The following is a 21,628-nucleotide window of genomic DNA, read 5'->3' on the forward strand; positions in this document are numbered from 1 at the left end:
GTCCTGCCAGCGAGGAGTGCATGGAAGGAGGGATTCTTGGCAGTGTCAGAGGTTGGAAAAGGAACTACCTTAACAGTAATGCCATTAAGTTAATTACACCGACTGGCCCCTGACAGTGCATCAAAGCAAGTTCCCCAGCAGGAGAACTCGTCCCTGGCACCTGCCTTGTAGAGGGCCAGAGAGAACCTGCAGGCAGGCGCTGTACGCAGGCCCCCCTGCAGGGAAAGATGCTTTCAAGGGCACGGTCAGGGGCCGGACAACGTGTTTACCTTAATGCAATCCTTATTAAGGTAAACAAATTGTGGGGCCCCTCAGAGATCCTAAAAGTGTTTTTGGCTTTGTCTTCGGACTGTGGAGCAGTTTGTTTATTTCAAAATTTGCCTGAATATTTTGCAAACCCCGAAGGATAACAAGCATTTGCAATGCAATACGCATTTACGAGAGTTTGAGCTATTGGCATTGTAAATGGCAATACCTTTTATTTATGTGTTGTTTTTAAAACAGATAAATTAACCCCTTTGCCGCGGCGCTGGGGGGGGGGGGGTTAGCGTGGCGCCGCCATGCTCGTGACGGAACCACGCCGTCATGAGTCACGGGCGCGCTGTGCTCATGACGGCGTGGTTCCGTCACGACTCCGCCCACTCGTTATTTCGCCCGCACAGGCGGGGAATCAGTGACGCGTTGGCGGAGCGGCCACAGCATGACGGAACCACGCCGTCATGTGCAAACGCTGCCCGTGGCTCATGACGGCGTGGTTCCGTCATGCGCATGCAAGGGGTTAAAGGCATTGTCATTTACAATGCTAATAGCTTAAACTCTCGCAAGTGCAAGATCTATTGCATTGCAAATGCGTCTGTGCTATAATTTTTTTTTTTTTTTTAAAGCATTAGGAGAGAGTGTGTCTAAGTTATATGAGAAAATAGTGCTTGGAGGCTGTAATTAAAGCCTACCGAGTAACAACACACGTAACAGGGGGTGTCACCATGGGATGTTACAAAATGAGACAAGGCGGTACTGAGGAGGGACTACCAAGTCTAATGACCAATAAGCAGCCACGGTTTATGGTGGACAATGACACAAGCCAATGAAAAATATGGGGGGGGGGAAGAGTAGGCAGAGCCTCTGGTCCCTCCCTAAATACAGCATGCCGAGCAGAGCAGCGCATGCACTGCCCAGGCTCGACCTAAAAACCGTGTGTTTGCTGGTCTGCCTGTGAATGCGTACAAATCTCTGTGCATGTGTGTATTAAAGCAAGAGAGACACCATTTGCTGACCGTGAACCAGCACATACTCACCAAGGCAGTGTGGAAAGAGCCTTTGCAGAAATGAGACACACCGTCACACACACCCCACATAAACGGAAACGCAGCGCTCAAACTATGGGGGATTCTGAAGGGAAATCACTAATTGGCATAGTTGAAAAATAAAGACAAGACCCAATTTCTGCTAGGAGAAATCTCAGAGCTGGCAGATGAAGGAGCATAGCGCTTGCCAACCTGTGACACTACCAGAGGCTGACATTCTGCATAAACTGTGTCACTGATTTGGAGTGTGTAATGCTTTGACAATACATACAAACTTGCATGCCACGCCAAGAAGTCCTTATTGAATTAAATTAACAGAGAAAGAGGTTAACAGCAAGCGAGAGCTCGGGGAGGGGGTGCATGAGTGAACAAAACCGCAAGAGACAGAAATACTAGGGTGACCAATCGTCCGTAAATTTCATGGACCGTCCGTTATTTTAGTACGATGTCTGTAAGGTGTCCGTAATTTGGGGTTCCCAAATTACAGATGCCTTACAGATATCATACTAAAATCAATTTGGGGAATTTCAGTAAGGTATGCTGTTCCCCTGCGAGAGGCCCCATGAGTTTAAAAGTTTCCATTGGGGGCCTCTCTCACTTGTCTTTTAATCTGAAGACGGAGGCTGCCTGCAGCAGCCCCTCCCAGGCCTTGCAAAGACTGGACTGGCCCATTGACATTCTGTGACTGCAGACGATTGTCACAGATAGAATGACAATGGGCCCTATTATAGTGACAGCATGCGGTGTGCCTTTTCCTGCACAAATCTGGATTGCAGAAAGGGCCTGATGTCTCTTTGCAAAGTTGCGCGCATGCTGAAAAATTGTGAAGTGCACGATTGTCTCAACCTTATTTATATAAACTTATTTTGACTTGTACTTATTTTGGTTGTCTACTTATATACCATTGTGCAGCATCCTCGGATAGGTCTGTAAAACATATGTTTTGTCCCAAGTTTTTTTGTCCTGAATTTTGACCTTCTGCCCTGAATTTTGACCCTTTGTCCTGAAATTTTACACTGACTGTCCAGAATTTGCACCCATGCCAGTTGGTCACCCTAAGAAATACTGAAGCTTTGTTATGGGCACAAACAGTCTCCCGAAAATCTGAGATATAGCTCTTTTCTAGAATTTAAGATCACCACATTTCTTTTTCGAATTCTATAAAATAAGTACCAAATTATTTGGATTTGAAGATGTTTTTATTTAGACATTCAAGTCTGTTAAAGTGCCAACAACATAATATCGAGAAAAGCGTACAGATAAAAACATTAAAATATGGCAAGCAAGTAACTCTTTCTACAGTCCTGGCATTTCATAAGAAAGGTTGAAAAAGCAAATACGAGTCATAATGTGCTATTTTAAAGTGCAAGTGACTGTTAACTTGGGTGTAAATTGATGGTTATCGTAACATTATTTAACCAAAGAGCCATTTGGGCCCAGATAATTAAAATTAACTTTGTACATTTGATTATATTTGCAGCATATCCAAACTAGAAAAGGATATAAACCGATGTGGCAAGGACCATGGTTTTGAGCTAATGTCATCGTATACTGGGTTCTGTGCTTTGAAAGAATAGAGCATTAAGGGCCTCATTACGATGTCGGGCAGATGTTGCGGAATCGTGACCAACCGACCTCCGGTCTGCGGTCCCGACCAACCTCCGGTCTGCGGTCCCGACCGCAGCATTAGGATGGTTGCACACTCCCATTTCTCTATGGGAGTTTGCGCTGCGGTCAGAAACCGGCCGCAGCACAAGCTCCCATAGAGAAATGGGAGGTTTTGTAAATCCTTGAACCGAGTGGCAGCCACCATATGGTGCCTGCTACTCGGTCTAGGGATTGACAGGGGGGCACCATATGTGCCCCCCAGGCCCCAACCGAAGGCTGCGGTTGCTAGGGGCCCCTAAAGTTGCTTTCCGACAGGTTTTTCATGTCGGAAAGCCTGACATGAAAAGCCTGTGGGAAACAGACATCGTAATCCCAACGTCGGAAACGCCATCCATAAGGGATTGCATGCCGGTTCTGACAGGCCGACGGGCTCCTGAGCCGGTCGGAAGCCAGCCGAATGACCGACCGGTTTCAATTCTGACTGCCGTATTTGTAATACCGCGGTTGGAAAGGCCTAAGTCTGCTACAAGGTTAATGGTAAGTGATGTTCGTTTCCCTGGGTGCTAAAACCAGGTTAAGCTTCACTGTGTGCACATATGTAAGATACAGTTAACTTTGATCTTGGGCATGAATATCATGGCTTAATCTATGAAAATCTAAGATTTTTCAATAATCCAACTTTTCAGCCAAAACTTTAAGCTAAGTAACACATTTAAATACATCTAGCCACATTTTCCAACAATAAGATTGTGTTTCGCTGTCGAATTCACATGGGAATACACCAGAGGTTGTACCACAGACTGGCTCTAATAATGTTATTCCTGAAGCGACAGGTTAGTTGCGGTTTGTCAAGACTAGTGAATGACCAATAACCGTCTCAATTAAAATCTGTATAAAAGTGATAACCTGCCCCAAGTAGCAGGTTCACATTGTTCGTGCATGGGCCACTGTTCTGCAGGTAATTTTTTACACAAAAAACAAGATGTCTACACTGCTGATAAGCGATAGGCACAGGACCTAAGACTCCATCACTTTAGTTCTGTCTTGCTCTTGGGGCATAAGGCCAAGGATCATGTAATGAATGATCTCTGAAGTTATATACCTAATGGCGACAGAGAGGTTGTCACCTTAACTATAGACACTTTCCAGCGATGATCTCAAATAAAGTTTGGGTGAGAATGACAACAGTCTCCGAGCAGCCCAACTGCTTTATTCATACATGAACTTTATTCTTTAAATAATGTCCACGTGAAAAAAGGCTAGAACTTGAGGGATTAGAGGATGTGACCGAGTTCCTGAATGCTTTATCCACTATAATCAGGTATTTTATAAGACTGGCGATTGCTTGCAGGTGGGCTTCATTCAAGAGGAATTCGACAGCCGCCTGAATCAACTATGTCCCTTGGTTAGTCCGAAAGCAGGGAAGAAACTTTCTGCGTTCATCGATTAAAAAGGGAGGATGTGATGTCTCCTCAATTAAGCCACATAAACGACACTTGTTGATGGTGGTTTAAGGCACCCAGAGCGGCAGCAAGTCTAACGATGAGAAGCATCTTAGGCGTAGTTGACAAAACTTCATTTTGTTGTAGCGGAGAATGGTTCAGTGATGTATTTTTAGATCCCTCTTTGATCATAACTGTTGATGACAAGCTTAGTGTGCTTTCTTCTTCTGAGGTTCAGGCAATAAGAAATGAAGAAAGATATTTGAACCTCTCTATTTAGAGCAGCTTTGATCTGTTGGTGAGGCAGGTATACATTCCACAGAATAGCCACGCCTTTTAACTTCAATCTGTGAGGGCATTTGACCAGGGAATTTAAGATGACAGGCGGTTTGCGGATGTTAAATTTCAACCAGATTAGATTCTTTAGAGATCCTTCTTTAGCAACTTGTGCCAAGTGCATATACTCCACGAAACTGGATTTCTGGGCAAGATGTTGGTCATTCAACTTGAATTCCAACCTAATCTGGGCTGGTGAAGTATTATGTGCAATCTTAGACAAGGCCCTGAAGATTGTGTTCTGAGCATTGCTTAGAAAAGCACCTAGTTTCCATGGAAAAGCTTCTGCGCCGTATGCCAACGCCAGAATAAGATTGACATTAATTATCTTCGGCAGTGGTTCCAGAGTGGGCTGTTTGTTTTTAGGGCTTAAATCTAGCTTGAAAAGCAAATTGCAAAAAGGCAGATTTCGGCTTTAATGCATTAAGATATGTCCGGTGGCTTCCTTCTTTATATTGGTTTGATTTAATCAGACAACGGTTGTTCCCCCAGATGAGAGCTAGTATTACTAGCATGATCGTTCTATTTCTGTTAGTATTAGGGTAGTTATGTTTACACTACAGGATTTTATCAGAGTGATAAAAATATAAGAAAAGAGATTAGTGATTACTTTGCAGCCTATGGTCACCAACATCACAGATTTAATTAAATCTGCATCTTGGCCATCTTAGAGAACCTGGGGTAAATATACCTTAATGTGCAAACCGCTACTTATTGCCAAGGGACGAAAGTCGACAGGCACTTAACGTTATGTACTTGGCCTCAATTCTACTAGGATTGAAGTGAAGAGAGTCAATTGAACCAGCCCCAAGTAAAGATTTTTGCAAGAATTTTAACATTTTTGCAGAAGGACTAACTGTGTGTGTGTGTGGACATTAATTTAGTTGAAAAGTTTCCTGTAGACATTTGCGTAGCAGACCGTTTTGTTGTCAAAGGTATGACTTACAAAGGGTAGAGCTGCATCTGACCCTAACAAAGGAGCGCAAGCCCAAACTATTAAGGTAAAACCAAACTGGTGTAAACTCTATGGCACTACTCTGAAAATGAACAAGCAGATTATGTGGCTCCAGCAGGCATTTGTACACATTTCTGATGTCTTCCCTTGCCAAGGTCATCCCATATCAGATTTAAGGTAGCGTAACTTCCATATTTAACAGTGATCGCTCATTGCACAACACACTAGGATACGTAAATACATCTAGGCAAAGAAAACAGGAGACCAAAGCAAATAACTGAGACCACGCCACCTTTTGTTGGGGAAAATTATGCTGCAGGTTTATTAGTGAAAGCCATGAGTTAACTTACGGGCGATCCAAGAGCAGCCGGTAATGGCAAGACTTAAGCTGGCTGCCAGTCTAACTGGTCACCAAGCACTAGGGAAATATCGCAACTACTGCTGCTGCAGATGTTCGGTCTGTAACTGAACCCCAGTAGCTAAGGAATTTGTAACCCCCACACTCGGGGCAATACCAGGCCAGCCCCGCAGCTGCTGAGGCTTACCATGGAGGAGGGATAATGAAAGGAGTTCTCTGGCAAGAACAAGAAGCGCTGAGCTGCTGCCCTGCCAATTTGTGCCCTCCATGCGATATGGCTAGCTCCATTCCTTCCTCAAGCGCCTACTCACCATAAGATACAAATCACTATTTTAAACTTTAAAACAGCCATCTGGTGAATGAGGTCACAATGGGGCCGATTACGATGCGGCCTTTAAAGGCTCCAACTGACTGTCGGAGCCTTCCTGGCCGCATCGTAATCGGCCACTCTGTTTACTTTCCGACCGCCACATTACAATGCTGGCGGTCGGAAAGTAAACTGGCCGGTCATTCCGGCTAGCTTACAACGGGCTCATAGAACCCGTTGGCCATTCAGAGCCGGCTCGTAATCCCAAAGGGTGGGCTTTTCCGCGCTTAGGATTACGATGCATGGTTTCCATGCCGGCCTGTCTGACATGGAAACCATCTTGCATAGCATGTTTGGGGGGCCCCAGCAGGGCCCCCTTGTGTGTGTGGCCTCCGGGTGGGGGCGTAGGGTGCCCCCCTGTTGATCCCTGCACCTTGAGGTGCTTGCCACGGGGTGAAGGAATGAACAACACCTCAAATTTCTTAATGGAAGCCTGTGTTAACGGCCGGTTTACAGCCGTAACACGAGCTCCCATTGAGAGATGGGAGTATGCGACCGAACAGTGTTCGGTGGTATTGTAATTAAGCCGGTCCGGACTGCCGACAGGAGGTCGGTCTGTCCCAGGATAGAGGCATCCGCCGGACATCGTAATCAAGCCCAATATGTCTAAAAACCCAAGCATACGTCATCAAACAAAGCAACATTCTGGAATGCTAATTGGTGGCGGTTGCTAGTGATGCAGGACTGGGTAAAGAGAACTAACTTTTCCTTCTTTCTCCACTGGATAGCCCCTTTAATCCACAAGCATTCAAGATTTATCTAAGAGACCCTTCTCATAGTCACCTTTCTGTGTTGAAGTGTAACCGCTTCCTATAATCAGGGCTCTTTGATTTTACATTCTTCCTAGCCACAAGGAAGCCGAGCTAGAGACTACGACAGCTGCCGGTGACTGCATGTCCCACTCTGACTGCATGAGTTTCCCTGGCACCACACCCCTTCTGGTGCTATCAGTTCAACTGGTCTATGTATTCTTGGAGCTTTATCGGGCAGTCGCATTCCTGATTTGACCACGTCTGTAGCTCGGATTACCGCATACCATTCCAAAAATATATATACATACACGCACCTCAGCAAAACCCACATTGCATAAAGCTACTCACATACATCCCATAGTATGTACATACACCACTTTAAACACAGGCCTAGGAAGGGTGGATGTGCCAGCCAGTCATTTAGATGTTGCAATCATTCAGGTGTGTGCCCTCCTAGTCTCAAGCTGAAGTTTTATTAGGAAGCCCTTTAAATTGAAGAATTTGTGGGTGGAGGACTAAAATAGAGCTTGCAGATACACATAGATACTAGCAGTAAGAAGATAGCAGGCCATCCGCCAATCATATACATTTCATAGAGCATTTTATAATCTGACCTGCCCCCAAGTGCTCCACAAAATACATACTTCTTCAGTGAACTCAATGTGTCAACCTTGGTAGAATGAAGGGGCGAGCCCGCCATGTCAGAACTTTAACCTGTAACACAGCAGGTCCACACACATCTGCGCAACAGGCACTCGCCTCACTGAGCCACCTTACTTTAACACATTGCAGGATGCAAACGTTCGCTCTAGTTTGTACCAGTGAAAGACAGGGAGGCGTTATTACTGTGGCCATTAGGTAATGTTCTGACTACCATTTTGACTTAGTCATATGTTACAGAGGTGGTGGTAGCACCTGTGTAGTTATGGTTAGGTCTGCCTTTCCACTTAAATGCAGTTCATTGTCTTCTTAATAGGCTTGGTGCGGTTGGACAAATCTGCAAGAAATTTTACAAACAAATAAAAACTCATGAGGTTGGAGTTTGTCATTGCCAATTTCATGCAGATTCACTGGGGGTGGTGAGATTAAAAAAAAGTAACATTTCCAATTTTGATTTCCATAACAATCTTTGCTCACAGCTACAAAAAAACTTCTGTGTGCGATTTCTGCTATCCATAGCTGTTGTGCAAGTTAAGGATTGTGGAGTTCACCATAATTGGCGATTTTTAGGGTGCATTTAGAAACCAACACTTCGCTTCAATTGGGTTCTTAATGTGGATTTCTGGGTTTATTTATACATGTTAAGTTCTTCCAACCAACCTGTGGTAAGCTATAGCAAGGGCGGTTTGTACATTCTGTATTTGGTAACATTCATGCTTACCCGTAAGAACCTATCGAACAGTAAGGTAACTAGCCGGTGTCCTATTCGTTAAGCTTCGTTGCTTATAGATCATTCCAAGCTCTGAGTCTTAGTTGTCAGCTGGATTTTGCTGTGAAGGCAATTGGATGCTTCATTAAACAGCTACTTCTTATTGACACCATCTACGGGTGTATGCGCTTCCTTGGCCTTACCATCCAATCTCAACCATATCTCAAGTTTAACCTTTTTCAGAAACTATACTTCCATATACAGAAACATATCATGAGGCTACATCACTAATCACCAAACAGTATGAACCTCATAGCTTAAAAGGTCACAGAACAGAGAGGTTTGTGAGGCGTAATCTCTCAACTGGCTACAAAAGAAGGGTATCTCAGATTTGCTATTCTGCACTATTCAGTAATTATTTAAGCAAACCAGTCGTGAAAACTGTTCATTATCACAAATATTATACATTAAAAACTGGTGAATTCTCAGCAGAGAAATATAGGTTAAGAAAGAAAGGGAAACAACTCTGGCCTCCTTATGTGCATCATGAGATTTATTCTTGACTTTGTTTTTCACAACTTGATGAGCTACTGCGGGAGAATTAGCATAGCTTGTTTCCCAACCATCACCTCAAGCAAAGCTGCCTTGTAAATAATCCTGATGTAAAGCACAACTCACAACAACCTGACAGGCTGTTGCATGAGAAGTGGCTCATGCTGATTTTTGTAGAAATACAAAGCTCTTCCCATCAAGTTTAACAGTATATTTGCCGGAGAAGAGAACACAAACCATTTGCTAAAGTCATTTTGCTCCTTCAGCTTTAGAAACCAGATTGTTCTACATACTTCTGCATTTATTTATCTTCAATATACAGATTATACCCCCTCGGAGGAACTGGGGTTTCTTATAGACGATCGTCGCCACACTCTACGCTCACACGATCCCGAGAAGACAAACGCCGGGAAAATAACATCAGGAGAAAACAAAGGAGAAAAGCCCAGAGGCAGAGGGAGCAGGGGGAGAAAATGGTAACAACAGATCTTAATCAATCAGCCCCAGACAACACTGTTATCAACCTATCTAACATCGAACTAACAGTAGCAGAATTACAACTACTTTCACTGGGTCTCTCTTTCTGTCCAGGCGATCGATTCAAATACCCGCAAACCAGAGTTGAAATCTTTAAATTCATAAGAACAATTGAAACTGAAAAAACATTTCAAACTAAATAAGGTGTTGGACAAGTCCACCACCCCTACAACTACCAACACCATTGATGAACTGTTTCAAGTGTGCGATATCCCACTACTCCGCTCTATGCACACCCTAGCACAAGGAGAACCTGACATCACCCAACCAACACAAGAGGACATGTCAGCAATGGGCATGCAAGACAATGCAATTATTCCAACACCATTTCGACCACCATCTTCATTCATCCCGATGATGCCCCGGGATGCGATTGACATTTTCAATGATTGCGTTAGAGGATTGGAAAAAATTGAACCTAAAAACTTCGCGCACAAACAGACAAAGAAGATAGAAGGAAATACAATACTCCAAATTGATGCGCAAACTCCAATCACATGAAGACTTGATTATTAATAACTCTGACAAAGGTGGTAACATTGTCCTATGGCCACGGCAGATGTATATGGCGGAAGCACGCAGACATTTGGGAGACAGTGAATGCTATATCAAAGCAACCTTCAATGACTTGAAGAAAACCAAAGAAAAAGTATTCAAAGACCTATCCAAATGGAAAAGAATGGGACTGTTGACCAAATATGAGTTTGAATTGTTAAAGAATGATCATCCTATTACTCCGGTAATTTATTTCATCCCTAAGGTACACAAAATGACTAATCCAGTCCCAGGGAGACCTATAATTTCAGCTCAAAGGGGACTCCTGGAAAATATGTCCAAATACGTGGATTTCTTCCTACACGAACATGTGGAAAAATTGGACTCGTATATTCGAGACACTAACCATTTCTTATCCAAACTTCAAACTATTGAATGGCATCAAGAATATATCTTTTTGGTTATGGACATTAGTTCCTTATATACCAGCATTGGACACTCTGATGGTATAGCTGCCAATGAATACTATTTGTCCAAGCGCCCCAGTATGTTTTACCAACACAATGTTATGCTACTTAACATGATTAACATATGCTTTTTCCAGCAGCTACGCGGAGTGGCGATGGGGGCATGTTTTTCCCCCAGCTACGCGTGTCTCCACGTGGGCTGGTGGGAGGAACATGTCCTCAGAACCACCCACAAGGAGCTGTTTGACACTCATGTCATCAGATGGTGGCGCTTTATAGATGATGTGTTTTTATTTGGAGGGGCAACAAAGAAACAGCGCTCAAATTTGTCGAAATCATAAACGTCAATAATCTAAACCTGAATTTCACGGCAGATATAAATGACAAGTCTATACAGTTTTTAGATGTAGAAATTTGTATCAAGGACAACTCCATTCATACCAAACTACATAGAAAAAGCACAGCGGGCAATGCCATACTGCATGCTACGAGTTCTCACCCCTATCATTTGATCAAAAGTATCCCTTATGGGGAATTCTTGAGGATCAAACGCATATGCAACACAGATGAGGACCTCAAGATATGTCAACTAGGGGCATATGACAGATTTATCCATCGTGGATATAATAAAAAGGAACTACTCATAGCTATGGATAAAGCCATTACACATAGCGATAATGTAGAATTGAATGAAGTACTATGTCCCACTACTAATAAAACTGAATCTGAAAACACCATTAGACTCATTACACCGTATAGCCAACAAAATAAACAAATCAAAAGGATTATTTATAAAAATTGGCACATTATTAAAACTGACCTGACTATGTCCCAATTGGTGCCCGAATTGCCTAACATTACTTTCAGACGGGCACCCTCCATGAGAGATGCATTAGTAAGATCAAGTCCAGAAGTTACCAGAACCACTAGTAATTGGTTAACCAACACCAAAAATGGCTTTTTCAAATGCAGCTCATGCAGAGCTTGCAAATTCGGCATCAATACTCATGAAGTTATAGGAATGGTGGCATCTAACCCTATTAAAATCTCTAAAATGCTCACATGCCGCACTGAGTTTGCAGTTTATGTCCTACAATGTACTTGCAAACTCAGATATGTAGGGAGTACCAAACTCCAAGTTTTTAATCGGATCCTACAGCATTTGAGAGCAATAGTTAATTCGGACCCCAGTTACCCGGTGGCACGTCATTTTAAACATGTACACAACAACAATCTCAATGACCTCAGCTACTTTGTCATAGACATGATACCCAAATCCATCAGAGGGGGCAACAGGGAGAATAAAATTGCGGCAACTAGAGTCCTATTACATCTTGACTCTAGATTCCAAAATGCCAAATGGTCTGAACAATGGTGATGAGTTGCATCATTTCCTGTAATGTATTTATCTGGAATTTATTTATCTGGGTCGTACATCTTGTCTTATTACCTTTCTTTATATCTGTCATTGTGTTTTTACTATTATGTCTAATACCATTACACTGTGTTATTTTATCGGGTTTTTATTGTTAGATGAGTTTTTACCAAGAGTTTGACTGGGTTTCCGGTTCTACTCGAGATTTCAACAATCTATTGATGATATGATTACCGATAATAATACATGGGACTGGTTTAACACATACCCAATATCCGCCTATATTTGTGCACATAAATCATTTGTAAGCTCATCCTAATTCTGGCAAATTTGGTTATCATCTTCAAACATACCATACTAGCACTAGCACTTTATATGAGGTATGTACTTTGATGTGAAGTATACACCACAACCTCACATGAGGTTGTTCAAATATGGACATTTTCAGTCTCATTATCTACTTCACTCCCATTAATGCCATTAGAAGAGTCTTTATACAAAATTTACTTGCACAATTCATGAATGTAGCTTCTCTATATTGATTGATTTTCATATGATTTTAATACGGATATTTTATCAATAAGATTTTAAACTTTTGTCGGTGTTTGAATTTAATCTTTTACAACTTTTTAGCACTTGCACTTACACCCTGTTTACATATTTATTATTTTATTGTAAACTGCGAATTTTGCACATTTGCCCGTATACAAATACTTATTTGTAAATCTCTAACAATATGTCAATTAATATTGTGTCATATGTTTACATTCGAGATTTCAGGAAATTGCGGCACATGGTGTCTGTTTTCACTGTCTTTTCACCGATATAAAAGCTCTGATTGGCCGCATGCATGTCATGTGATCAAGACATTAGTTTACTGTCGAAACGCGTAATGCTGCTACTATGCCAAAATTGCTGACAACTTGAGCAATAAACTGCACTGAAATCTTCAAAACGCTGTGGTCTGTACCTGTTTTTTCCGGGACTCCGAGATCAGACGGGACGGTGATGCTTTGTGTGTGTGTATATATATATATATTATATATATATGATTCATTGATATATTGTTTACATTTTATTATTAAAAATAATGTATTTGTTTCTTTTTATTTGATTTGTTTTTGCAACCTCTAAACTCACTCGAGACTGGGAGTATGAAGGTCTTTTGATTGGGTGTTTGAATTTGAAATAATAGCTCTACATCATCTTCCAAAGGGAGTGGTTTACGACTGACAGGTGAGAAACATGGCCATCTCTACATCAAGTGAAATATCACAGCGAGCCGAAAAGCCTTTTTGTTGTAGATGATGCGCCAACCCTAACTGATACCACGTAAATTGATGTTCATATGTATGTCGCTATCTCTTAAAACCATCTGCCAGATCTGCTTCACAAGTTGTGCTCTAAACCCAAAGTGTTTCCACCATGCACACAAACCATCTCACACCCACAAGCACAAATAGAACTGTTGGAAACTCCCTCTTCATCCCGATTGGCGCGTTCACATGCTTCAGCACCGGCACACTAAAAAAAAAAAAAAGCCTGAGCCTTTATTTTCCCAGGGGTGTCCAAAGTAGGCCAGGACAGCTGGATCCATGTCTGATTTTCAGGATAGCCACATATTTGTTTTTACATTTTTTTTCATACAATGATTGGTTTTGGAAAGCACGTCAAGACCATATAAATGGTGATAATGTGGAATATAAATGCCCATAAGAATATTTTACTACGGAGGTTCCAGTCTCTGTCAGAAGTTGGTAGGAATCCACTTGATTGCATGAAAGAATCTCAATAAATAAAACAGTATGTGTATACAAAGGAGGATTTATACAGCGCAATCCCAGCAAAGGAGCTCTATAAAAAATTCACATAAAATAAATTATGTAAGAGGAGCAGGCAGACAAGGAAAGGCAGGGAACAGCGGGATATTCCTAAGGGAGCAGAAAGTGCGGCTAGGTTACAGGAAACATACTAGAGAAAAACATTAGGGTGGGAAAAGGTTTGCAAGCCGCAAGGAGGGTTCACCGACACACACAGCACCATTATTTTTAAAGTTTAAACTAAACTTGATTGAATTACAAATGAAGCAAGTGAAATAGTGATAACATTTTACAATATGATGAAGTAACCGTAGGTTAAATACATTGAGTTCTCTACAAAATTGCATACTAAAATATGATGCTTATGCTCAAAACATCATTTAACAAAAACCGTGGGAAATTGGTACATGGAAAGAACGTGAAAACACAGAAAGAAAGATATAGTGAGAGTAGGGGAAAAGAATGTTTCCAAGTTCAGAACGGAGTGATGACAGAATTCAGATAACAAGGGAGGCAGACTGTTAAAGACACTACCACCACAGGCAACCATGGAGCAGCAGCAACAGGTCGAGTAAACATTAATCTCCTATTCAGAAAGCCTGAAAACAAACACAAGGCCACACAATCGACTCTCTTTACTGGTGGCATTATATTAACATATGTAACAATATTACCTATTAATTAGCCAAATTAAAACCGAACCATGTTTGGATTTTATTTTAAGATTTGACTAACAAGGTAGCAAATATAACTTTAAATAAACACACCAATATGCAGGCAGAGTAAATGTGAGTTGTCCAGTACTAATCATTTCTATGGTGTATGTGTGTGTGTATATATATTACCTACTGGCGGTCGCCAGTAGGTAGTTATAGTTAGGACCCTGTTTCCATAGGAAATCCGCAACATTCTATTTTGAATAACTTTGGCGCCGGTCGACGAATCCTCGCGAATATTTCAAAATAGGTGGGGCGCTACGCTCCGCTCCTACCCTGAAAGTCTTGGGGGGATTCGTCAAGCGGGGGCTGAGATAAAAGGGGGGTCCCAAAACGCGTTTTTCCCATGCATTTTTCCATAGGACCTTTAGACACAGCTACAGCCCGAACGGCTGAACAGAGTTCCTTGAAATTTGGCAGAGAGGTAGTCTACAGGTCAAGGAAGTGCCTTTTGTAGGTTTGGTGTAAATCTGTTCAGTAGATTCTGAGAAAATAGCCTTTAAATCAATATATATATCTGAGCCAGCTTACGGTGCGCTTACCGTACGCGTACGGTGACGTGCGCGAGCGCGATTCTGATTGGCTGTTAGATCTTAGTAAACATTCGAATCGGGTCGAAACCAGGAAGCGGCGGCCGCCATTTTCTCTCTCGCACTCAGAGTGTGGATTAAAAAACAAAGGACAAAAACATGTAAAGGGGCTGTTTAGACAGCTCCTAAGCACCTAGCCATGTTGAGGGAGTCCCCAAAGATCCCCCAAGGCCAAAAATGGAATTTTAATTTTTTCGATAATTTCGCCGATTACGCTTACCGTACGCGTACGGTAAAAATTATATAAAAAAAAAAATTATCCATACTCTCCCCACCCCATGTGCAAATGGTGCCCGAAGGGCACCATTTGTGCATGGAATAATACAGATATGAAAAATTAAAATATTACCTTTCACAACGAAGCGCATCATATGTCCTCCATGTGCGCACGGTGCGCGAAGCGCATCGTGCGTACATGGCCCATCTAGCGTAACGTGGGCACGCGGTGCACGTAGCGCACCGCGTGCCCACCATGCGTGCACGGCACTAACTGCGTAAAGTGGGCGCGCGGTGCGCGAAGCGCACCGTGCGCGCACGGAACGAACTGCGTTAAGTGGGCGCGCACGCCACGAATGGCGTAAAGTAACTTAGCATTTTAAAAAACGTACAAATTCACTGAAAAAAACATAGGTTTCACACATGTTATAGTTAGGAATTAGCATTTAAAAAACCTTGCAAATTCACTGAAAAAACCATAGGTTTCACACATGTTATAGTTAGCGGAAATTTTACTGATAAAAAACCAATGAAATTCCCCCGTTATAGTTAGTGCAGGCAACTATAACTCACGCGACCGCAATCTTCTGCTGATGACATAAGTGTCTTTATGAAAAAAAAATATTTGTAATATATGTATAGCTAAAAATTTATGGAAGAAGACATGGGCAAATAAGTGTCTAAATACAGTATTAGCATCAGCAGAGGATTGTGGTCGCGTGAGTTATTGTTGCCTGCACTAACTATAACGGGGGAATTTCATTGGTTTTTTATCAGTAAAATTTCCGCTAACTATAACATCTGTGAAACCTATGGTTTTTTCAGTGAATATATATATATATATATATATATATATATATATATATATATATATATATATATATATATATATATATATATATAATCCTAATCCTTCCCTCTCCTATCCCTCCGCTATCCTTTTCAATCAGAATAACAGGCTAGCATGTTCACTTCTCAAATTCCATATTCCACTATACTAATTCACCACTAATCCTTTATGGGTTTCAGAGTAGTGTGCTACTCGCCAACAAAGAGTTTCAACACCCCATCAGGGTTACAAGCTCTATATAAATGCAAACCTTTTTCCCTTTTCTACCCCTCCCCAGCCCTTCTCAATCCAAATAACTGACCAAAATATTCACCACTCAAATTACTGTCATGTTTCACCATACTAATTCAACACTAATCCTCATGGGTTCCAGAGTAGCGTGCTACTCTGCCAAAAAAGCGCTTCAAAACCCCATCAGGGGTAGCAAGCGCTAGATAAATACAAACCTCTTTCCCTCTTCTATCCCACCGCCTACCCTTCTCTATCCAAATAACTGAATAACATAGCCACCAGTCAAAATACTTCATATTTCACTATACTAATTTTCAACCCTAATCCTTTATGGGTTCCGGTGTAGCGTGCTACTCGCCAGAAAAGCGCTTTAACACCCATCAGGGGTAGCAGGTGCTATATGAATACAAACCTTTCTTACCCTCCTCTCCCTCCGCTACCCTTCTCACTCCAAATAACTGATTAACTTATCCACCACTTAAAATTACTTTCATATTTCACTATACTAATTTAACACTAATCCTCTATGGGTCCCGGAGTAGCGTGCTGCTCGCTGAAAAAGCGCTTTGACGTCTCGTCAGGTGTAGTAAGCGCTATATAAATGCAATTACAATACAATACAAATACAAAATGTCAAAGGACAATCAAGTGATACAGAACAGCAACAGAAAAGACTCAAGGACAATGGGAAGGCAAAATTATATAAACCAGAACGAGGACAGGATTATGCAAAAAATGTCAATCACCTAGAGTTTACAAAAGGGGTGAAATCCAACGTACATCATGTCAGCCCTTCTGGGTGTGCTACTCCCGAGCCTGCCGGCCACAGTTTGAGACCGAATACGGAATGCAAAACAAAGAATTAACCAGAGAAGACGTACAAGAACTGGAAAAGCAGCATTCTTTCAAGTGTTATATGTGCAATACAAACACCTCACATGCTTGAGATACAAACACAGTCCAATGTCACAGAACTGTGCCAAACACTGCATGTATTTACAGTGATGTATACAGCTACCAGGGCAAATTCAACACTCATTGTGGGTGTACAGGACAACATTTTCCTTAACTATTGGACATTTTTTCCCCGTATATAGCGTAAACTTGACCAGTTGCATTACAGACGGCCACATTCCTTTTCTTAGGCACAGGGAGATGAAGCGATTTGCCCAGAATCACAGGGTGTTAGGCGTCCCTGCTGAGACTTGAACCCGGTTCCCCAGCTTCGAAGTCGACTGCTCTAGCCCTAAGGCCACACCCTCACACTTCCCTTCCCATAGATTCCAGAGCATCCTATAGTATCTCAGTGTCACAACACTACTTCACATGAAACTCTAGAAAAGCAGGCCTTTGTTTCTGGTAAATTTAAGGGAGCATTCCCAAATCTTTGAGGATGTAAAGATTCCTATAGATTAAAAACAGCCTATTGCTCACTAACTCCAACGAAGATGTCCCCAATGGGTATTCACGAAGCGCCAAGTCAAAGAACTTAACAGATGCCTTATGTGAAAAACATTAAAGATATACAATACCTTTAAATTTGTGCGCGTCTGTAAGTGAGCTAGTATTAGCCTATTGGTTTACTCGCACAATAACTATGTTTAAAGTATTAGTCATGCAACAAACAGACTTACAGTGTGGCTAAAAATACAGGTGAATGTTATACTTTGCTATGTACGCGTCTTCCTTTTATAACATATAGTATAGACCGGACCACTGGAGTTATGCAGTGGTGGAGAACCAAACTACGCAACACGGCTGACAAAATTATGCAGCAAGGAAGGGCAAGTTATGCACTATAATGTGACCCAGTCTGTAGCAGTATAAATTTCAATAGTTTGTCAACAACCTTTATTAGCATACAAATGCCACAGCACCGCAAACTAAATTGCACAGTAATAAATACAATATTAAATATGCAACCATTAAACACAAACAGCAGCCCTCTCATTCTTTGAATCACAGGTTTCCATAGTTCACTCTAAAGAGGCATTAAAAGAATAAAAAGAGGTTTTCGTTGCTTGGGTATGACTCTATAGGCCAATAGACATATAATTACTGCAAAGGAAATGTCAGCCTAGTAGAACATTAGCTGGGACCTAGGTTATGGAATGTCTTCCAGTGGCTGTCCAAGCAGCCAGGATATAACTGGACACTGCCATGTATATCTCCAGATGATCCATTCTATATCAAAGTGCAAGTTGCAATCGAGGGCTGCTTGAACAGTGAAACAAGCATTTAGAGCGAAGGTGCTTCATATTTGTGCAAAACAGCATAAAGTGCATCAGAACATTGGAATGTTGGGACCTCCATTAAAGACAATGGAGTGCTCCAGGCTTCTAATGGCAGGTAGAAGCCCGGAGCTCCGACATTCCAATGTTTGTTCACAGCCATTGCTGTGAACAAAGACCTCACGGAGCCCGAAGGGATTTCAATCCCCTCGGGCTCGTGAGGCCTTTGTTTTACAAATTAGAATATTCTGCCGTCTAGGGGTAGAAAGTTCTAATAGCCTTAGAGCCCTTCGTAGCGGGCTCTTACCGGCCATTAAAGGCCCGCTCCCTGGTTAAAGGCCCTCAGCTTCGGCTCTGGAGCAGGCCTTCAACGGCCGGCAGAGCCTGCTACGGCAGACTCTAAGGCTATATGAACGCCTTCCGCCTTCCGCCCTCCAAACATACAATCACAGCAATCAGTCCCAAAACAGTTAGCAGCAAACGTGGCCAGATATGCTCTGGCAGGTGAAATGCTCAAGCGAAATTTCAATTACTCGTTAGTCATTTTAATCATGATTAATTAGTGTCTGGTCAAATGTACTCCTCGCTGGTACCAGTGTAACATCTCAATATAGCAATTCGCAACCAAATGTTGATCAGTTAAACTTTGCAAAGAGCCCTCGAGTGCCTAAAAGCACCTGTTGCGCTTTTTGTTTAGTAACTTTTGATTCATTAGAGCTTGAAACTCTTTATTTTGCGAAATCTGCAAATTATTCAGCAGATGGTGGATTATGTGGTAAATCAATAATTACGTGGTAAACGTTGCAGCCGCAGAATCACATAATTCCGATGGTCCTGAACATAGAGCATTAATTACATCGTTGTTTAAATACGATCAGTGTCTCATATTTAATGGAGACATCAGTGTCCACGAGATTTAAAGTAGGGGTTGTAACTGCAACATTCACGCTTCATGCTACGCACTCATTCCTCATGCAACATACTGCAATATTACACCACTCATTGGAAGGCGATGTGCGGGAGTCGTTAATATCTTTGAGGAGCTATAAATGTCTGCTGCGTCACTCAGGTGGCAGGTCTGTTTGCCGGACGGTAAATAACTGCTCTGTGAAAGGCCCGAGTCTTGCTGATGACCCCTAGGTTACGTCAGAATACCGAGGCACCATAAACAAGTTATTCGGTTAATTTGTTAATAACCAGACTCCATGCTAATGTTTGAACTGGCCAGGCTGTACAAAAAACAGAAGAAACAAAGAAATCCGACAAGTCAGTCAATCAACACACACAAAAAAAAACAAAAAAAATCACATAAATGCGGCGAACGATAACATATAATTTTTTTTAAAAAGTCTGCTATGTCCGGCTATTCGTTGAACTAATTAACTATTATTGTAGTGTACCCACGGCACGAGTGGGGGTACACGCGGGTGGACGGCGTCCACCCACTATTTGCGCAGGGTGGACGCCGTCCACTCTGCCAATTAGTTGGGCCCCACTGACCAATATGCTGAAATCGTCCGGGTGTAATTTGCAAACACCGGGACACATTCGGCAGCGCCTGCATTTTGTGGTCTGCTTTGATCCGCGACAAAGTGCAGGCGGGGAGGGGACTTTCTTAGTTAAGACTCCTGAGGGGCCCTTACAAAGGCGGAATCTGAGGGGCCACCAGGCCTGCTTCTGTTCCAGTCTCTTGGCTGGGAGCAGCCAGGAGCCTCACACCCGATGCAAACGCACCAGAGGGGAAACAAAGGCTCACACCTCGTTAGATCTTCACACGTACTTAGGAGAGGCAGCTTTCCACTTTGTTCAGCCCCTGCTATGCATTCACTGTAGGAAGGTCAGATGTGTTGGTCTTTCCATGTATTTACACAAAATAAATGTCATTTTTTATAGTGCTTATCACCCTTCGGAGGCGTTGAAATAATTTAAGAACTTCTATTTTTTCTTATGAAGCACTATGGGTGGGGGAGTTTACGCTGACAAAGGGCAACACTGTTTTATGTGTAGCTTACAGAAGTGTGAATCTTCTGCCTAAATCATGAGGGGTTCCCTGCATACTCGAAATTTGCTCCAATGTACTTAGGATAGACATGTTAAACATATATGTAAGATGCTTAAGATCTGATGTCACTTCGTATGATGGCACTTCCTGACATGTCACGCGCAGTGATGCCCCTTGCATTCTGATTGGATAGAATGTCACTCTCCCTGACCCAGGTCCTTTGGAATGTCACCCTGCTTGACCCAGGGCCTTTTGAATGTCACTCTGCCTGACCCTGGGCCTTGGGAATGTCACCCTGCTTGACCCAGGGCCTTTTGAATGTCACTCTGCCTGACCCAGGGCCTTTTGAATGTCACTCTGCCTGACTCAGGGCCTTTTGAATGTCACTCTGCCTGACTCAGGGCCTTTTGAATGTCACTCTACCCGACCCAGGGTCTTTTGAATGTCACTCTACCCGACCAAGGGTCTTTTGAATGTCACTCTGCCTGACTCAGGGCCTTTTGAATGTCACTCTGCTTGACCCAGGGCCTTTCGAATGTCACTCTGCTTGACCCATTCACTCTGCCTGACCCTGGGCCTTTCGAATGTCCGTGAGCGAGGCTGCGCCGGGGAGTGTTCGGGCCTCTTGCCAAATATAGGGATGGCCTGTGTGTGCAGTGTCTGCTACGAATTCGGAGTGTGTCCGGCCGGAGGGCCGATACTAGCCCTGCTAACAGGTGTGGAGAGTATAGGGTCTCATTTGGTTTTTAAATAAAGACAACAGAGAAGGGGAGGGCATCCCCGAGAACTAAATCTTTTCTCGAAATGTTGTTAAAAGAAAACACCCTCCTCTGGCCCCAAATGTGCAGGGGATTTGCAACATACCACATTTCACTACTTCATGCCAGAGGCGCTTCTGCAGCATTTGTTAACCAAGCGCTACGCCGTCGCCAGCGTGAAAGGCTCATTAAGACCTAGCGGTGCCAGGGCTCGCTACACACAGACAGGTGTCACCGGCGGGCCAGCTGCCTTCAATCAGTTTTGTGCAGACTTGAGCAGGGCTATTTGGAGCCGTC

The 21,628-nt window shown here is 42.7% G+C and overlaps 1 protein-coding gene across 1 annotated transcript in view; it reads right to left on the reverse strand.

Annotated features, from left to right (window-relative positions):
* FKBP1B (FKBP prolyl isomerase 1B) overlaps positions 1–21,628 on the reverse strand; it is a 145,095-nt gene that overhangs the window by 102,829 nt on the left and 20,638 nt on the right. The window lies entirely within an intron of this gene.

The sequence above is a fragment of the Triturus cristatus genome, chromosome 6 (assembly GCF_964204655.1).
Source record: "Triturus cristatus chromosome 6, aTriCri1.1, whole genome shotgun sequence".
NCBI lineage: Eukaryota > Metazoa > Chordata > Amphibia > Caudata > Salamandridae > Triturus > Triturus cristatus.